This window comes from Dasypus novemcinctus, chromosome 1, assembly GCF_030445035.2.
Source record: "Dasypus novemcinctus isolate mDasNov1 chromosome 1, mDasNov1.1.hap2, whole genome shotgun sequence".
NCBI lineage: Eukaryota > Metazoa > Chordata > Mammalia > Cingulata > Dasypodidae > Dasypus > Dasypus novemcinctus.
The window spans coordinates 62,436,055-62,458,304 of record NC_080673.1 but is presented as its reverse complement, the minus strand read 5'-3'; the positions used below and the strand labels follow the sequence as shown (position 1 = coordinate 62,458,304).

The 22,250-nt window shown below is 32.4% G+C and overlaps 1 non-coding gene across 1 annotated transcript; it reads left to right on the top strand.

The window, feature by feature from the left end:
- The first annotated feature begins 5,412 nt into the window (after positions 1–5,412).
- LOC111765647 (U6 spliceosomal RNA) lies at positions 5,413–5,518 on the top strand. The gene has a single exon (XR_002797940.1). It is a non-coding gene; the product is annotated as a U6 spliceosomal RNA (small nuclear RNA).
- The last annotated feature ends 16,732 nt before the right edge of the window (positions 5,519–22,250 follow it).

Sequence of the window (22,250 nt, the reverse complement as noted above, 5' to 3'; positions counted from 1 at the left end):
TTCTCCATACTTCCCCAGGCTCCAAATTAAAATTCCAACTGTTGGGAGAAGATGTGGCTCAAGCATTTGGGCTTCTGCCTATCACATGGGAGACCCTGGATTCAGTTCCAACTGCCTCCTAAAAAGGGTGAGGTGGTGTGGCAGGTGGGAAAAATGGGCTGATGCAGAAAGATGATGCAAAAAAAAAAAAAAAAAGAGACACAAAGAGGAAAGACAATGAGAGACATAGCAGACCAGGAGCTGAAGTGGCTTGGATGAGTGTGTGCCTCTATTCCATGTGAGAGGTCCTGGGTTCAGTTTCTGGTGCTTCCTAAAGAGAAGAGAAGCAGAAACAGAGAGCACACAGCTGTTGGTTGCAGAGAGCACACAGCAACCTGGGGCAATGAGAGGGTGCATGTGAATAGATAGATAAAATAAGTCTCTAAAAAAAAAAAAAAAACACGAATCCAGTTGTCCACTCTGCCTGGTCATTTTCTCTGAGTTCCTGCCAACCAAGAGGGTGGGGACTCAATGTTCTACTGATATACTGATATGGCCCAATCAAGGCCTTAATCGTTATTTAATGAAGTAAAAGTGAAATCTGAACCCAGTACAATCTAATATGCCCAGAGGAATAGACCAGTTTGTTAACATAATCCAATATCTATTTTTGGAATTCATAAACAATATCAAACTGCCACAATGAGTGTTCATAAACAATAAGTATATAGTAAAAATTGTGACTCCATGGACTAGAATTCTAAGAAAGCATACACTATATTTCTGGATATTAAAATAATAGTTTAGATCTTTCAGACACTTTTATCCAAAACCTATAAATCATTGTGGGAAAAATAATATAAATAATGAGACTCTAAAATAAATAACATGTTTCTATGTCCCAGTTTTTCTTAAATCTCCATGGAAAATAACATACACAAAATAACATCAAATGTCACCCTACTTACATATACTAAACCAGAAACAATAAACTCAATGGATTATGTATCATTCACCCTCACTCCTAAAAAATGGAGGTCCTTAATACATGCTTATTATATTAGGAAATTGTTATAATAATTGAACAAATGGATTTGGAAAGATATAAGGTCTTGCCACCTTTTAATTTTGTTAAGTATAAAGTATTCAAAGTACAAGAGCCAGAGAAATGTATATATACAGCCATCTCTCCGATGTTGTTAAGATTAAAATAATTGTACTGAAGTTATATATTCCCTTTTTGACTACGAGCTTGTAAAACATTTTAAGAAGAAAGTGTTTGATGGAATAGAGGAGAGTATGGGCCATGATGTGAACCAATGTATATGAGGTGCAGAGGTGCCCAAAGATGTACTTACCAAATCCAATGGATGTGTCATGATGATGGGAACGAGTGTTGTTGGGGGGGGGAGAGGGGGGGTGGGGGGGTGGGGTTGAATGGGACCTCACATATATATTTTTAATGTAATATTATTACAAAGTCAATAAAAAATAAAAAAATTAATAAAAAAAAAAAAAAAAAAAAAAAAAAAAAAAAAGAAGAAAGTGTTTATGAGGTAAAATAATTTACATCTCATTTTAAAATAATATTTATAAAATTTATTAATATTGTGATGTTTTATTTCTACCATTGAAGAATAGAAGCTTTTATCAGTGTAAAGGCTATTTCTGAAGTTAATAATTCTTATGGAAATGAGTCCATGATACATGAATCTTACATAAAAATTCACAATTCCAATAAACATGATTTTACCCAATTCATTAGATTGTTAAGAGTGATATGGAAATCTTGAAAGAGTAAACACCCTTATTATTTTTATAATTGTTGGAAGTTTTATTAAAAATCACATGGCAACAAATTTCTCAGCTTTTTAAAATGTTTTGTAATAACAAATTTATCTGGAACTGTTTTTATTTTTCTTGACTCATGATGATTGGCAAGAGGTGTCAATTTTCCAAATGATGGGTAAGATCATCTTTTCCATTATTTCATTATAACTAACATGCCTCTATATATTAACATTTCATAATTACCCAGTAACTGAGTGAAAAAGTTTGATTAGTTTTGGCTACTGTAACAAAGAGATGCCAAAATGTATAATTGGTCAAGCAGAATAAAGTTTACTTTTTAGTCATGTGACAGTAAATTATAGGTGTCCCTGACTTGTTGGTGTCACTCACCCATACTGTCATTAGGGGATCTTGGTCCTTGAAAATTCACTCATCTTCAGCACACACCTTGGGAAGCATGCCATCAGCTTTCCCATCATCAGGAATGGGAACATAGCAGGAGAAGCCACCTTTTTTGATAGACCAGGTTTAGAAGTGGCCCAAGTCACTTATATTCACATTTTAATGATAGAACTCAACCATATGTTTATACTTAGGAAACTGGTTCATGCAGAATGTCAGAGATATTTTGGTGAACAACTGGAAATTTCTACAATTGCAAAGACTTTGGGTCAGAAGAATGCCAAGTTTATTAAAAGAACTGTCAAGATGTGAGAAAACATGTATGACTTGAGGAGAGCAAGTGAGAAGAAGACAGTTGAGGTTAGAGAGGTGGTGCATATGAAGGATGGGACATGGAAATATTTATAAGAACCTGAAGGCCATTTGAAAACTTCCAACTTTGATGCATAATGATATAGGAGCCTTAAGAAGTTTCTAACAATAATATTATCTGCACATTTAAATACTAAAACTGAAATGGCCTTTCATTGGCAGGACAAGAAGCAAACTAAAACTTCTGGTGTACTTTGACCAAACTTCTCTTGGAAGATAAATTTGCATTCATTTTCTACTTAAGTTGGTTTTAAATGTCTACTTGAATATAAATAATCTAAGTTATTTTATTTTGTTTTGCTTTGTTTTACAGTTTACAATGTACAGTGTCTTCTTCCATCTAGTTCTTTATCACTCTTTTATCCTCTGGTGATTCTGCCATCAGAATGCTCTCATATAAGCAGTTCCACTGAGGTTCTTTAGCTGTTCTCCTTTAGGAACACCTCTGTGCATAGCTTCCACTTTTTATTCTCATGTTCAAAAATATAATTCAATCAGGAAACACAGCAAGGAAATAAATTATAACAATATACAGACTTCATAAAGCCAAGGAGTATGTCTATCATGTCATTATCACAACCAGAGTTTTTATAATCAATATTGGCATTAATCCAATGGTATTATCCAATTACCTATCTCCATATCATTAAAAGATCATTTTTTAAATTAATTTACTCATATAAGCTATATTTGTGGGGAAAAAAAAACCTCTTCACAGATGATAAAAAAAAATCTGTCTTCTGCTTCAAATGCTCTAGGCCTCCACTTTCTAAAATGGTTCTGTGAGGAATGTGTAGGTATTTAATTATAAATTAGCAAAAATCCAATAAAATTAAATTTCTGGTCCCTTAGTCATACAATACAAGCCACAATTCAGTAGCTCAATAGCTACATGCAGAAATTGCCTACCATAGTGAAAAGAGATGATACAGAAAATTCCCATCATTTCACAGAATTCTATAGGCTAGATCTCCTCTAGATAGTAACTCTTACTTTTAGGTGTCCCTGGGGCTTTCTAAAGTCAGTATTTAATATGACACACAAACTATCATTTTAGCCCAACTAATTGAAGCATGACAGGTGAAAATCTATCTAGGGATTTTGTGTAATACCTTAATAAACCAATAGGCAGACAATTTTGCTTAAATACAGGTATTCTTTCTGGAGATCATGATGTCCACCTCCTTAATTGCTCAACACTTCCACCTAGACTTTGTGGAAAGTCTCCAATAAATACCATTTATTTATTCTAATAACTTAAAAGAAATTAAGTATCTTTGTCAAAAAGATTGGCAAACAAATGGAAATGTGCACATACATGAGTATCTTATGTAGGATTTATCATTTAATAAAATTCATAACATCCACACCACCAAAGCATTTATTGTATGGGTTACTGGCATGGGTTTGGAAACATTTTAATTTAACAGAACCATATATTAGTTAATATTTATTAAATTAAAATAAGTTGCTCTGTGAATAGAAGCATCTTTGGAAGCACTTGTTTATAAAAGACTATAAACACTTGTCACTTCCTTAAAGATATCCTGTTATTTCATTGTATTTTTTTGAAGCTTACAGGAAAGTTGTAAGACATAATAAATCAAACACATTGTAGAAAAGATAATTCGCTGTTATTCAGTGATCTTATCTTTATTGCCTTTTTCACCTATTGTAATTTCCACAAGTTGTACACAGTCAACAATAATTAGATGATAATTTTACTATATTTTTTAGAAATATAAAAAATTTCTATTCCATTCAGTTTAAAATATTGCTGTCTAGAAACATGAGGACAAGATTTGTAAGAAAAAAGCTATGAAATCCATTTCATTTTTAGTTATACAATGTTAGATTCTGGAGCAAATGAGTAATGAAAGGCAAAACAATTCAGTGTCCTAGGGTACTGAATTAAGAATTTATAATCTGAATGATGCCTCAGTAATCTCCTTCGATTTTCTATTACTGCAGATCTTAAAAAATTATAGACACAGATCCCATAGCAATTTTTGCTCATAAATCTGCAAGGATGATAAATATAACATGCAAAATTCTTTTTAATGATAATCTTAATTGGTCTAATGTTCTCAAATTAAATCAATAGATACAGAGAGCTACGTTTTGAGCAAAGAAAAATCACTAGAAGAGTTAATATAAATTATAATTTTTAAATTTTAAAACAAATGGGGAATTTACTACATTAAAATGGTTACTAACCCAGGCAATATTCCTATAAGTAAATGTTGCAAGTGATCTCAGAGCTAGGTTATGTCTGGAGTTAAAACTTAACAATTGAAAAAACAAAAAGGATGAAATTATTATTTTTTGCATAATGATATATAACCAAAATTTTTCACTGAAAATATTGCTAGTCATTGAAATACGGGTGAGTCAATGTTTTCTTTACCAAAATAATTTGTTTTTCTGTCATCTTTCAGGATCCAGCCCTGAAATCTGTTTAAAATGATCTCAGAATATTGGGCTTGAATAATTTATCTAAGTTATCTAAAATAGTAATGATTACAGAGACAAATAACTGGGTATACCTAACCATCATACCAGTAAGTAAAATCAGCTTTAACATTGACTTATTGGCTTAATAATTCAGAGAAATTTTGGAGAATTAATTAATTTCTGTGATAAATTAATTGACCAGTCTTTTGTTTTTTTCTTCAACTTTGATTATACCCAGAAGTAAGGTGCCTTTTGCATTTAAATTAACTGAATTTTGCAAAAGCCAAGTAACTTTTATGTTAAAATATGTTACTTTTCTAACACGTTCTTCATAAAGTGAAATGACACTAAAAACTTATTTGGTGAGTAGAATATAATGGCACTAGTTAAAAAGGCAAAATTTCATGAATATTAGCACTCATTTTGACAGCACATATACTAAAATTGGAATGATACAGAGAGGATTACATGGCCCCTGTGCAAGGATGAGATGCAAATCCATGAAGGCTTCCATATTTTAAAAAAATTGAACAGGGTCTTAGGGAATTAAATGACAGAAAGAAATGTGCAAACATATGTGTCATTGGTGTCCCAAAAGAAGAAGAGAAATGAAAAGGGGCAGTAGTTATATTCGAAGAAATAATTGTAGAGAATTTCCAAACCCTATTTAAGGACATAGATACCTATGTCCAAGAAGCACAACATACTCCCATTTAAATAAATCCACAAGTAGACCTACTCTGAGACACTAAACAGAATGTTAAATGTCAAAGACAAAGTGAATTTTGGGAGCAGCAAGAGAAAAGTGATGCATCATACACAAGAGATTCCAAATAAGGTTAAGTGCTGAATTCTCATTAGAAATCATGGAAGTAAGAAGGCAGTGGTATGATATATTTAAGACACTGCAAGAGAAAAACAGCCAGCCAATAATTTTTTTATCTGGCAAAATACTCATTAAAAAATCAGAGTGAGTTTAAAATATTCACAAATAAACAGAAACTGAGAGAATTTATAACCAAAAGACCAGTTTTGCAAGATATACTAAAGGGAGTACTACAGGCTGAAAAGAAAAGACAGGAGAGAGAGGCTTGGAAGAAAGTTCAGAAATGAAGATTATATAAGTAAAGGTAAGTAAAAATGTATAAAGATAGTGGTGAAATGGGTGAAGTAATAACTGCATTTATAGTAATAACATTTAATATTAATGGTTTAAACTCTCTAATCAAAAGACACAGACTTTCATAATGGATAAGAAAATATAAGCCATCTATATGCTGTGTACAAAAGCCTCACCTGAGACACAAGAATACCACTAGATTGGAAGTGAAAGGCTGAGAAAAGATATTCTACACATTCAGTAACCAAAAATCAATCAATCAAACAAAAACTCGTGTTACTATACTTATATAAAATGAAATACACTGTAAAAGCAAAACTTTTATTAGAAACAAGGAAGGACAACATACATTAATAAAATGGACGATTCACCAGGAAGAAATTACAATCAGAAATGTATATGCACCTAATGAGGATGACCCAAATTATATGAGGGAAACACTGGCAAAACTAAAGGGAGAAATAGATGTCTCTACAACAATAGTTGGAGAATTCAATTCAACACTCAGCATCAAATAGAATATCTAGGCAGAAAATAAACAAAGAAACCTAGAACCTGAATACTAGGAAAAAATGGATTAAGCCTAATAACATATACAGAATACTGCGCTCCCAAATAGCAGCATATACATTCTTTTCATATGTTCATGGATCTCTTCCAGGATAGACTATATGTTGTTTAACAAAGGAGACCTCAAAAAATTCAACAAGATTGAAATTATACAAAGCACTTTCTCTCATCATAATAGAATAAAGCTAATAATCAACAACAGACAATTCTAAAGAAAATTCACAATTATATGTAGATTAAACAACAAACTTTAAAGTAATCAGTGGGTCAAAGAAGAAATTGTGGGAGAAATAAATATTTTGAAATAAATGAAAACAAGAACCTAGCATATCAGAAACTATGCAATGCAGCTAAGGCAGTGTTGAAAGTGAAATTTATAGTCCTCAGTGCTTACATTTAAAAAGAAGAAAGAGTCAAAATCAATAACCTAGCTACCAGCTGACAGAACTAGAAAAAGAACAGCAAACTATTTGCGAACCAAACAGAAGGAATGAAATAACAAAGATCAGAGCAGAAATAAACAGAATTGAGGAAAAAAAATTGTGAATAAGCAAAACCAAATGTTGGATCTTCAAGAAGAATAACAATATCAACAAACATGTAGCTAGACTAAAGAAGAGAGAAAAAGAAATTTTTAAAAATGAAAATGAGGACAGTATTGTTTTGACCACAGAAATAAAAATAATCATAAGAAGATACTATGAATAGCTGTACATGAACATACTAGAAGAAATAGATGAAATGGAAACATTCTAGGAACATACATACAACCTACACTACCCTGGAAGAGATAGAAGACCCCAAGAAAACAAAGCATAAGTAAAAAGTTTGAAACAGTTATCAAAGAACACGCCAAAATGAACAGCCTAGGATCAGAAGGTTTCATGGATGAGTTCAACCAAGCATTCAAAGATTTAATACCAATCTTACTCAAATGCTTCCAAAAAGCTGAAATAAAGGACCACTAACCAACTCATTCTGTGAAGCCTATATTGTCCTAATACCAAAGCCAGATAAAGATACTACAAAAATAAAATAAAATTACAGACCCATTTGCCTAATGAATATAAATGCCAAAATCCTCAAAAAATACTAATTGAATCCAACAATGCTTTAAAAGAATTATTTAGATAGTTATTTAGAGGAGGGAACAGGTGTGATGTGGGGGCATTTAAGGACTTGAGAATTGTTCTAAATGACATTGTAATGATAGATGCAGACCATTATATATCTTGCCATAACCTACAGAATTGGGTAGCAGAGAATGTAAACTACAGTGTAAACTTTGATCCACTCTTAGTGGCAATGTTACAAAATGTGCTCATAAATTGCAGTCAATGTACCTCACTAACGAAGGATGTTGTTCATTTGGGAAAATGTGGGAGGTGTGGGGACTAGAGCATATGGGAATCTCCTATATTTTTTATGTGACATTTGTGTAATTTAAATATCTTTAAAAAATAAATATTTTTTAAATTAATTAAAAATAAAAAATAAAAGAATTATTTATCATGATCCAGAGGGTTTTATACCAGACGTGCAGTGGTGGTTCAACAAAAGAAAATCAATCAATGCAGTACACCACATTAATAAATCAAAGAAGAAAAATCACATGACCCTACTGATTGACACAGAAAAGGCATTTGAAAAAATACAGCATTATTTCTTGAGAAAAATGCTACAAAAGATAGGAATTGGAGGAAACTTTCTCAACATGATAAAGATCATATATGAAAAACTCACAGCAAACAGTATACTCAATGATAAAATTCTGAAAGCTTTCCAGGTAATATGGGAGCAAGATAAGGATGCCCACTGTCACCACTGTTGTTTAATGTAGAGATAGAGATTCCAGCTAGATAAATCAGGCAAGAAAAAGAAATAAAAGACATCCAACTCATGAAGAAGCAAAACTTTTGCTATTCCCAGATGATATGAAGATATACCAGAAAGTCCTGAAAAATCTGCAACAAAGCTGCTAGAGATAATAAATTATTTTAGCAGAGTAGAGAGGATATGAAGTTAATATGTAAAATCAGTAGTGTTTCTATACACCAGTAATATGCAATCTGAGGTAGAGGCTAGGAAAAAATTACATTTATAACAACATTTAAAATAATCAAATATGTAGGAATAAACTTTAAAAAGAAGGTAAAGCACTTTTATTCAGAAAACTACAGTGCATTAATAAAAGAAGCAAAAGAAGACTTATATAAATGAAGGAACATTCTATGCTCATGGATTGGAAGACTAAATATCATTAAGATGTCATTTCTATCCAAATTAATACACAGATTCATTGCAATTCCAATAAAAATTTCACCAATTTTTTTAACGTAGTAGAAAACACAATTATCAAATTTATGTGGAAGGGTAAATTGCCCCAAATAGCCAGAAATATCTTATAAAGGAAGAGAAAAGATGGAGGGCTCTCTCACTTCCAAACTTTAAATTATATTATCTAGTTACAGAATTTAGTAAAAAACAGCATGGTATGGGCATAAAGATAGACAAATAGATCAATGAAACTGAATTGATGGTTCAGAAACATACCTTCACCTCAATGGTCAGCTGATTTTTGACACCCACCTAGCTGGAACAGAACTGTATATTCAACAAATGGTGTTGGAAGAATTGGACATCCAAAGCCCAAAGAAAGAAAGAGGACCCCTGTCTCATTACATACAAAAAATTCACTTGAATGGATCAAAGGCCTAACTATAAAATCTACAACCAAAAAGCAGAATAAAAAGCAAGACCTGGTAATAGGTGTTGGATTCTTAAACCTTACACTGAAAGCATGAGCAATGAAAGAAAACATGGATAAATGGTACTTCCTCAAACTTAAACCCTTTTGCATTTCAAAGGACTGTGCCAAGAAGGTGAAAAGGCAGCCCACTCAATGGAACAAAATATTTGGAAACAATATAACCAAAATGAGTTCAATTTCCATTCTATGTAAAGAGATCATACCACACCACAATAAAAGAACAAGCAATCCAATTGAAAAATGGGCAAAAGATTTAAATAGATATTTCTCCAAAAAGGAAAATACAAATGCACAAAAAACACATGAACAAATATTCAATATCACTAGTTATTAGGGAAATGTAAATGAAAATGACAATGAAATATCATTTCACACTGCACAGATTTGTCATTATTTAAAAGCAGAAAACATAATGGCTGGAGAGGATAGGAACTCTCCTTCCGTGTTGGTGGGAATGTAAAATGGTGCAGCCTGTATGCAAGACAGTTTGGTGGTTCCTCAGGAAACTAGATATAGAACTTCCATATTATCCAACAATTCTCCTACTAAGAATATATCTAGAAAAATTGAAAATGGTGACACAGACATTTGTATATCAATGTCCATGGCAGCATTATTCACAATTGCCAAAAGATGGAAACAACCCATGTACCCATCAATTGATGAATGGATGAACAAAATATGATGCATACAATGGAGTACTAGGCTGCTGTAAGAAAAAATGAGATTGGGACATATATTATAATATGTATGTATCTTGACATTATTTTAAACACAAAAGGACAAATATTTCATGGTCTCAATAATACGAATTAAATACAAAGAATAAAAGCATGGGTTTAAAACCTAGATTATAGGTTTTTAGGAGGTCAGAGGAAGACTGAGAAGGTGTAGTGGTGTTAAATGTATGTTAAAATTTTAATTAACTTGATTTTAAATGTATAGAAGTGGGTAGAGCTGATGGCAACACATTGTAGTGAGTAGAACTAACACAGCTGGTTTATAAATGAGATTGTAGCTGAGCAGGGTAGTCCAGGGATGTAAATGTCAATTGAAAGAAAGAGAATTATCTAGGGACAGAATAACATAGTGAATCCAGAGGTGGATGAGAATTGTTTATTATACAATACAAGAATGTCTTTCTATGAACTAGAACAAATGTACATCACTACTGCAAGGTGGTGAGAATATGGAGAAGCAAGGGAAAAAGACAATTAGTATAACCTATGGATTATAGTTAGCAATACTGTAAAATTCTTGCATTGATGCCAAAGTTGTACTGTGTCAGTAATAGGGGTTTATTGAAAAAATAAACCAAATGTACGCTATGGACCATAGTTAGTGGTAAGAGACTGATACTATTATCTCATCTGTAACAAATATTTCACAACAATGTAGTGTGTTGGTGAAAGAGTGTCATGGGAATTACGTATACGTGCATGACTGTTTTGTAAGTTCACAACCTCTCTAATAAAAATATATTTTAAAAAGTTAATAAAAAGAATAATTAGTCATATAGAAATTATTGTTCATATAATATAAGCAATGAAGTAAGTACCAGGAGACTACAGGAGTGACAAATCAAACAACAAGAATAGCATGCAGGTTAATAATAATGAGGCAGTATGCAACTGAGTGATTGGGAATAACATCAAGTGGAAACGGGAATGAAAATTATATTAAAGACTATTGTGTTTAGATATGAACTTTAAAGTTAAACTAAAAGGCTATGACTGGAGTTTCTGGCTCAAGTATTCTTTTAACTGAAGTTTTATACAATCTGTTCTATGACTTTATGTGCATGAGATAACCATGAAGCTTTTTCTGGCATGCAACACTTGAGAGATTATATAAAACAAACAAAGAAAAAAAACAGAGTCTTTAGAAAAAAATCATGAATATTTGTACATTTTAAAGATATTCACTTGGAGAATGTTTAAACAATAAAACTTAGATTGTTTTTTACTCATAATATTCAATATGTTTGGCCTGCATTTATTTCTAAAGATATCAATGGAGTATAAAGCAAAATATTGGATATATAAGATAGAAATACCTAAATAAAAATGAAGGCATATTTTTGTGGTTAAATGGGAATTGATTTGAAATAATTAAAATGTTTTTTTGTTTAAATATGCGTTATCATAAATCTGATATTCACTTCATTTTTTTTTACTTCACGTATAAAAACTGGATTGAAATATAGGCAGCGTGGCTCCATTATCTGCATTATTACACATACAACACTATAACTATAATGCATTAGGCACACCATAATCCTTTAAAAATAGTAATTTAGAGACTTTGGATATTTGCATTGTAAATACATATTTAAAATGTACATTTTATTTTTATCTAGTGTTATAAACAAAGAGGTAACAAATATTGTAATGGAGTAAATGAATTTTATTTTCTTTTAAATCATATATTTGGTAAATCAATTGATATTCTCATTGTCTTTATAAAACTGCAGAATAACAATTATGTAAAAAAGTAATGTTAAGTATATTATTTTTATCAGAAAAAAATATTTTAGTCATTGAATAACTTAAAATTCAGGCAATATACTGGCAAATTGAATAATAGAACTATATATAATGTGTTCCATATTGGTAGCATCTAATTCAATTTACACAATATTAGTCTAACTAAAAAGTCAAAATATCAAAAAAGTTTTAAAAACTAGACTGGAAGTTAAAATTAGGATATACAGATTCAACTTTCTCAAGGAAAAATGTTCTTAGATTGGGACCTCACCTTCTACAAGCATGTTATTAAATTTTAGTTCAAAGAACAGAAAGCCCCAAACTGATTTTAAAAGCTTGCAAGGAAAGATAAGGAAAGGCCAGCTCTGCAACTCTTTAGTCATATATTAATAGCATTTTCTATAACATTTTATAACTAACAGATACTGAATATTTTCCTACCTCAAAGACAAAAATCCGAAGTAGGTTAAAGGGAGGGAAGTAGAATAATACACTAAAATATTATCTTATTAATATATATTTCTTTATTTCTATGCACACCAATATAAAATAAATCTTATAAGGCTTTAAAAATTCAACAATTTAAACCTGTATTTTAGATCAAGCTCAAATACAACATTTACATCACACAAGACTTTCAATTTTGCAATTGAGGGATATAATTGTGAATCTAGCAAATTAAATTAGAAGTTTTTTTGTGATAGTTTTGAAAGAATTTTCTAAGTCCTCATCTTGCAGGTCAATAAGACATGTCTGGGGGAAAAAAGAGCACAAACTAGGCTTTACATTTTTGTGCATATTATCTATGTAGGCTTTGCTGTTGGATTTTCTCTATAAAGTAAAATGGTTCTCGGCATGCATTATTTTGGTACAGAGTGGAAATGAATTTTTTCTGATCCTACTTCTAACATATCCATCTGTATATATACATATATAACCACATGAAAATACTATACATATTCACTTATATGTATACACTTATATATATATGATACTATATGTATACATTTATATGTATACCCTTACATATATATGTAGACAGAGTTATACCACTGTATCCATGTAACATCTATAACATAATGTGATTTTTTTTATATTCCACATATTGTTATTTCAAGATTTTCAGATTGGCCGTATTAAGTTTTCCTTTCATTGTTAGGTTTTTATAACCATTTAGGAGTAAGCCAGTAAGACGCTCCATGTTTGATATCTAAAGTAGATAGCCAGTTTAGTGGATTAAATTTGAAACCCTTGATGTTATGTTTTTAAGCTATCCCTTATATTTACTGCTTGAACTTTTAAAAAGCTCTTGCTGCACTGCTGAGTCTCTGTACCTGACTGAGAATCATTCAAGTCCACTCAAAGTGAATGGAAGATTATAATGCTGAATTTATCATTGAAAACTTTAGTATTGATATACAAATAAAAAATGACACAAGTTTATCTTGACTAGAATATTGACTCTCAGAGCTTCTCTCTATAGATTGGACTACTTACTGGTAATCTTCCCTCAAATCTTTCTTCAAGATATCTGTTTATTTTCATTCTACAAAGAATCTATGCATTTCTGGAGGAAAAATGTATAAAACTTACTTTAGTAAAATATAGCTATATATTTTACTAAATTCTTATGAAAAATTTCAAAGAGGATTTTTTCTTTTAAAAGTACAAAATTAATATGTTCAAGTGCCTACTTTATGTTTTTCTGTGAGCTATTATTATCCTTTTGGTATTCTTAAATACAGATTTAGTATTTTCTTTTGTGCCCTCAGGTTAGCATCCAATAATAGGTTTAATGATTTAGAATTTTCAAAACTCAAAACCACCTTTTCACAGTTGTCTTTTGAAGAATTTTATTAAATACTACTCTTTCCAAAACAAGTTGCTTTTTCAGATTCTTATATTTATTAGATAATTATAATAACAATAAAATGGAATATTTTTAAAATTAGAATCAATATATTCACAGAACTATCAAAGTAAATATTATTAATGAGGTGCTATTGGAAATAATGTAGATTAATACTGTTTGGTAAAGATAATATATAGAAACTTGAAGGAAAAAATCCCCTCAATATATATTTTGTTTCTCCAATTACTTTGAAAAATAGATGTGGAAAATATTTTCCTTCACTCTTAGCAATAAAATAATGTAATAACCACAGACACTTGACTTCAAAATCTGGTAGTCAATAGGAAGTAAGAGGGACTTTGATGACTGTAAGTTTCATAACTAGGATAATCATATATCTTCATTTTCTTGAGATAGTTCTGACTTCTGCCTATTATTAGGCATATTTTTTACTATGATTTCTTTCACACTTAAAATTGTCTTATTGTGACTGATATAGTATTTCAATTCTATATCAATAAAGCATGCAGTTCATCACAACAGAGAATTTGATATTGCTGGAGACTCTAATCCAAAAGATTTAAAAAAAAACAGTTAACCTGTTTTTTGTGTATTTATTGATTTTTTAAATATTGACAATTTATTCAAGCTCTCTGTAAACCTAAGTAGGTCCATACTATGCCGATCAATAAAGCAAAACTTTATTTGCTTTGCCTAAGGCCAATAATGACAGTCAGTCATCTACTCTCAACAAAAAATAAAAGGAAGATTTCTCACTGACCAGCAAGAAGAAAATACTGATATGTGTGTGTTTTTATTTATTCCTACTTATTGGTGATTATAAAATCATAGAGTACATTGCAAATATATTTCCAAAATAGAATGCAACTCCTCAATATCTGTTAACCAGAAAGAGAAATTTTAAGTTTCCTTAAGAAGAGTTGGCTAAAATGTAGGTTTATCAGTAATGGTCTTCTTAGCTATCAACTTCTTCTGCCACACTTATTCAAAAATGCACAATCATACCACTTCATTCTTTTCAAATTTTGCTCATGTAAGATATCCATTACAAAATGATAATTTGTAAGTATGTTTTTCTTAAAATATTATTAAAATATAGTTTTTATGTGAAAATGAGAAGAGCAGAAGGGAACAACCAAAGCCCAAGCATACAGAGTTGGAAAAACTGTGTTCACAAGTTATACTTGCCTATTACCTGAATAAATTATTTAAATGTAACTTGGAAAATTTTGGTTTGAAGAAATAAAATAATTAAAATTTGTAAAATATTCTAGCATAATTACAGTTTTACAGGCTTCTGAAGTCAAACAATCCTGGTTTCAAATTCTTGGTCCACAATATACTAACTCTTTGAGTATGGACAAATTTGGTAAACATTTGAATTCTCAGTTTAGTCATAGATATAATGTGGGTAACAAAACTAACTTTTCACAATTATGAGCTTTTAAAGAGATTATATAGTTTAAAGAAGATTAAATATCCTCTTTCTCAGAGGAAAACCTAAAATGATATGACAAAGGAGGTAGTATATATTTCAAAAGATATAAGTACTGAAAATGTGTTTAAATTACGAAGAGACTCATCTATGTCATTTATTTCTTATGTTGTTATAGTTATCTTCAATTCTTTCATGACTATTCAATAAAGTGTACTTTGTGCACAAGAAAGAGTTAGGAATAATGTGTATTTTCTTTTCTTCAGAAGTGATTATAAAATTCCATTTTTGTGACATAAAAAATATCAAATAATTTGATATTATTTATGAATTCCAAAAAGAGATATAGATTATATTTTTGAACTAGTCTGTCCCTCTTGTTGTGATAACCCTTTGATTGTATTAGATTCAGCTGAGACAACTGATAAAATTATATTAAGATTAGGGTTTTTATTTAACCACATCATTAAAGTACAATGCAGTATAGCATTCCAGGCCTCCTTGGGGGGCTAATAAAACAAACTCTTACACAGGAGACATAGATACACAGAGAAGAATAACACAGGAAAAAAATGCAAAGGAATAGAGACAGCTCAAGAGAAGACATCACAGAGGTCTTGGGAAGAGAGATAGCTCTGAAAGTCTACAGCTAACCTTGTGGAGAGAACAGAACAGCTGATCCAGGAAAGAAACAAGCCCCAGGGAGAGAGACAAGCCTTATCCCAGCCTACAGCTGAGATTGGAAGAAGCTGGGACCATGGAGTCTTACAAGGATGAAGGAAGACTGAACCTTGGCAGACATTGCCTGCCATCTTGCTTGAACATGTGGCAACAGTGTGGTGAGGAAGTGACTTTGAGTTTGACTCTTTAGGGCCTTGTGACTGTAAGCTTCTATAAAAAATAAATAACCTTTATAAAAGCCAACAGACTTCTGGTACTTTGCAGCAGCACCTTTTATAGCTGACTAATAGACACTCAGCAAAAGATCAAAGTCAATCTTGGATCATTGACTCTGAGAAGCTAAAAGAAGTAATATCCATACATGCATAGTTATTTGTTTATTCCAACAAACCCTAAAGTGTAGCATAATGAAAATTAAAGCTAACCTTCTCCATGTTGTGGTTTAAAAATTCCTTAACTGAAGAAGGATTTACTTCCTCACTCAAAATTTATATACTTCTGTTACCTTACTAATATGATATTTAATGTATCTTCTTGAAGATTTGCATAGCTCACTCAGAAAACTTGAAGAAGTAAAGCTAATGCCAGCATTTCTTCTGTGACTGAGTGGAAAGGAACATTTCACACTGAACAAAAGAAATCTAACTTGGAGAAATTTTGACCATTTGTGTTCCCATTGATATCAAATAGCAGGATATTTTGTATAAATATACATAGTAAATAGACATTACTGACAGGCCTTGACTAGAAGGAACGCTAAATGGTTTAAAATTATGGGAGGTTGTAAGGAAGAAAGACAAACTTGGAAATTACTACCATTCTTTATGGGTTTATAGGCACATTTCATGAGAATTTGATAGAGAGTAGAAGGGTGGCAGGTATGTGAACCTTTAAGGGAGAAAATGTTAGGAACCTTGAGAAAATATTCTTGTGTAAAGCAAAATATTTTTATTTGTGATTATGGGTTATGTTCAATTGAATAATCTTTTCAAATAACTTCTACCACACGCACAAACATACACACATACACTAATATTGACTTGCTTTATGAGAAAAAGAAAAGCTGTGTATTTGTTTAGCCTGGGTAATAGGCCTTCCCTATATGCCCCCTGGCACTAGTTAAGATGGTGAGTAGTACCAGAACAAACAACAGTTCAAGCTTAGAGACAAATACAGACTGAGGAGAAAGATTACCCAACAGCATACTGAGTAGAAAATTTTTCAGAAACAGTATGACTTCATTACACAATTTAGAGCAAGTGACTTCTGAAAGGATGTGGGATTTTCACCTTGCTACCATACACAGTAGATAAAAAAGATGCTATAAAATTTGGTTCAATTCAATGCACATATAGCATAAACTAAATAAAATCTAAGAAAGCATAGTGCTAGTTATTGGTCATAAAATGTTTTCCCTTATTATCTAGTAAATCTTTGATAATTCTTTCCAAATATGATTCATTCAGTTAATAAATCTGTTAGAAAGAGTAATAATAACTATTTTAGAAATAACTCCCATTTGAAAAATTATTTCAACAATCATAAGATAAACAATAAACAGTAATTAAAATAACCAGGCATTGTGTTAAGCTCTTTGTATGCATTCATATATATAATGTCCCTGCAATGTTAAAAAGAAAGTTATAGCACACTGGAATTTAGAGGAAATGAATAACTTCTCTTAAGGAAGTTGTAAAAGTGAGAAATAGATTGAATGTACCATTCTCAAGTGGTACAGCTAGTAATTTGAAGGGACATGGCATTGAATAAGGCAAGTACACTTCTTCCAGATTCTGCTTCATTTTTCTCTTTGGCTTCTGTGACAGCCAAAACAGACATTACATTTTTAAATTTAAATCTTGTGATGGTTAATTTTAACAGTCAGTTTGGCTAGAATATTGCACCCAGTTATTGAATCAAACAGTAGTGTAGGTGTTGCTGTGAAGGCATTTTGTAGATGTGAGTAACACCTATTATCAGTTGCTTTTAAGTAAATATTACTCTTGACATTGGAGGTAGGTCTCATGCAATCAGTTGAAGGCTGTACAAGCAAAAGTTGAGGTTGCCCAGAGAAGAAAAAATTTTATCTACTTATCTTTCCAACAATAGGTTAAGGTAGAGATACAGATGCTGAATATAGATAAAGGTATAACTATATTTCTCTGGTACAAATCTGAATACAAAATTTCAGTCATTTTATTTGAAATTTTATCTATTAAAATCATTTGCAAATTAATATGAACATATGGGGAACTTTTTCTTAATTCAAGATTCAATTCACTTAAAATATATCAAAAGCAGAAGAGTAAATGTTAGAGTGAGCTTCTTAACTAAATTATCTGGAATACAGGATCCTTTGATAATTAGCAAAGGCTCTTTTATACAAACTACAATCAAACCAAGAAAGGCACATTAGAGTCAATTGCATTTATTTCACTTGAAATAATAGTTGCTTCTACTTCATCACTTTGTAGAATCCTAAATGGATGTATAGAATTAACAGGAAAATTCTTCTAATTTTGAACTCATCATGGTCAAAAGCATAGGTTTCAGGATAGGTATTCTGTGGGCTTAATCAAAATAATTAATTGCTCATTGAAACATAACTCAAGAATTTTCACTGTACCATCAATCCTAGTATTGATTTTAAGTAAAACCATACCCTCTTGAATGGAGTTGGTTTCCAGATTTCTGCCCAAATTCCTTAATTATGGAATTACAACTCTCTGGGTTGCCCCAGTTTTGTTGGAGAATGGACTCAATTCAAGGAAAGTAAGAGATACAAACCTACTTTCTAGTGTGAAAATCGTCATTTTTCTTTAAATAAAATTTACTAAAAAGTAGCCTAATTATGAATGAACATATATAATACAATATTTGAGAATGAGATAGATGACAGATAAATGACAAATTAGGTAGATAGATAGTAGATAGATAGATAATTTAGGATCATATTGAGAGTGAAACCCTAAACTAATCAGGTAGTTTACAAAATCAGCTATGACTAGTCTATCAAATTCAGCTTCCCTTTATCCTGTGTAAACTAACAACCAAAATAATCAAATGGGGAACTTCAGTGTTAGGTTAGTTAATGTAGTGTTCTTTAGTGTTCTTGAAATATGTAGTTTCAGAATCATCCTCAAACAACATTTAATATCATTCATATGCTAAGTATATATTACTTCATTTTATTATTTAAAACAGGACTTCACAAATTTGGTTATTTTCAAAATTCAAATCATTCAATTATTTAGAACACTGCATTCCACAATAATCATGTTGAACTAAAGAATAATGCTTATATATTTGAAATGATGTATATGCACAATATATTTTAATTGGCTTTCCCATATCACTTTATTTTTAGCAATGTTGCAGAGTGCAGTGTTTTCTATCATTGTCTTTCTTCACTTACTGGCTAAAAGATCCCTTGTTGAGTACATTTCAATTTTCAAGCATATGACACTTTATTATTATGAATTTAATCACCAGGCTGTACCCCTAGGTGACAGTCTCAGTTAAATCTGCAATAATAAACATCCATCCTGTTTCTCTGTATTTTCACAAATGTTGTGTTTTCCTGTAGACCCAAAATATCAGCTTAAGTCCCAAAGCTAAGAATAGTTGGTAGACTTCAAAGTCATTGCCAGAAAATTCAAAAAGAGGGTCTTGATCTAGTGAGAAGGCTCTGAGAGCAAAACTCATGAAGAAATTGCAAGCACTGTACAAGATGAGAAGATGGGCATCCCATCTTGGAGATAGGAACTGAAGAATAAAATAAAAGGAAAAAAGTTACCTAAGAGCACATTTCCATATTAGGCAATTTTTCACTGTACAGATGCTCAGTAACCTTTCAAGAGCATATAACTTCTGTGGTAGTTTGGTATTGTTTATGAATTCCAAATAGATATTGTTTGTGCTTGTTAAACTGTCTGTTCCTCTGGACACATTAGGTTTTATTAGATTCAGAGGGTTCACCTTTACTTCATTAAATTAAGATTGATTTATTTACTTCAAATCAGATAGGTCATGTAGTATTTGTCCTTCAATGCCTGGATTGCTTCACTCAACATAAGATCCTCAAGATTCATTCATGTTATCACATGTGTTTGTACTGTATTCCTTCTTATAGCTGAGTAGTATTCCATTGCAAGTATATATCACAATTTATTTATTCATTCATCTGTTGATGGACATTTGGGTTGATTCCAACTTTTGGCAATAGTGAATAGCGCTGCTATGAACATTGGTGGGCATATATCAGTTTGTGTCCTTGTTTTCAGTTCTACTGTGTATATACCCAGCAGTGGAATTGCTGGCTCATACGGCAAATCTATAGCTAGTTTTCTGAGAAATTCCCAAACTGTCCTCCAGAATGGCTGTATCTTTCTGCATTGCCACCAGCAGTGGATGAGTGTTCCTATTCCTCCACAAAAGAGTCGGGAGGTCATCAGAGGGGTCATGTTTATGCATACCTCAGCAGGGTCCCAGAGACAGCCAAAGTAGATACAAACCCAGGTACTTGTTCTCCTGAGAGCTAGAGAGACCCATAGGTTCTATGTTCATGGCAGATGACTCTGGAGTTCAGTGCAATGTCAGTTGGCCCTACTCTGGAGTTTGTGTTCCTGAGTGTGATGGAGTTGGACTCAGATGTGACCTTTCTACACATGCCTCTTCTGTCACTTTTACTGGGTCTGTGGTTGGCACTGGGGTTGGAGTATACTCAGGAGACGTGAATCTCTGGACTGACTGTGTGACAACCAGGCTCTGAACCTCAGCAGACATGCAACTGCTACCCTCTGGATTATTGGACTTACCCTGGCCAGGTAACAGGGAGGTGAAGAAGGTGAACCACCACACCAGGGAGCCAAGAGTGCCTACAACGGCAAGCAGGAGAATTGTATCGATCATCTATGTGGAATCTAAGGCCCTTCCAGATATAGAGGGGGAAGGGACATAACCATCCCAGAGTCCACAGGATGGAGGAATAGAGTATGGACTAGAGTGGACTTATTGATATTGTGCATGGAACTATTGTGATTAGTAATGGAAGAAATTGTAGCATTGATGTGGAGAAAGTGTCCACGGTAGCTGTTGAGGGTAGGAAAAGGAAGAAGAGATATGATGTGGGGGCATTTTCAGGACTTGGAGTTGTCCTGGGTGGTACTGCAGGGACAGATGTGGGACATTGTATATCCTGCCATGGCCCACTGGGTGGACTGGGGGAGAGTGTAAAATAAAATGTAAACCATTATCCATGTGGTGCAGCAGTGCTCGAAAATGTATTCACCAAATGCAATGAATGTGCCACGATGATGAAAGAGGTTGTTGATGTGGGAGGAGTGGGGTGAGTGGGGTGTGGTTTATGTGGGGACCACTTATATTTTTTTAATGTAACATTTTTAAAAAATAAAGAGAGAAAAAAATAAAAACAAAACAAAAAACAAAACAAAAAAGATTGAGGCGTTGATTCAACCAGGTCAGGAGGACATTGAGATCCCTGCCCTCTCTCATGGTGGGCAGACACTCAAAGAGAAAAAGGACACTGCAGAGATGAGAACTGAGATTTTGTATGTTGGAACCCCAGGGACAGAGCTGAGCCATTTGCCTGATAGTTTGCAGCTGCAGAGACCAGAGCCCTGAGCAGCCAAGCCCAGGAAAAAGACAAACCCTCCCACCTATAGCTTGATCAGAATAAGCTGGGCCCATGGAGACTTAAAAGGAATAGGAAGGCTGAAACTTTGCAGACATCACCTGCCATCTTGCTTCAATACATGGGAAATGACTTCGGGTGAGAAAATACCTCTTATGGTCCCTTCAATCAAACTCTTTAGGGCCTTGTGACTGTAAGCTTCTATCTCAAATAAATACCCTTTATAAAAACCACCAGAATTCTTGCATCAGCACCCCTTTGGCTGATTAATACATGTACATTTCACAAACAGACACCTTCTGTAAAGATGCGTTTATACCAATCTACAAAAAAGAAATAACAGCAGGAATAATTACATTAAAAGCAAACAAACAAACAATGCTTCACCTTCTTTCACTGAACCCCAATCCTTACTCCTTCCATTCCCACCCTGGAAGATAAAGAAGAGAGATAATGAAGCATGGAAGGGGAGTAAAAACCAGGAATGAACAAATCATTTCTCTCAGACATATTGCAAGATCATGAGCTAAAGTTCAGACTAAGGAAAATAAGATTAAGAAGTGAATTGGATCTGAAATGAATATTTAACTATAATTGGAAGTGAGTCTATTTCAGTTTTCTAGGGCTGCAGTAACAAAATACTGCAAACTGGATGGCTTAAAAC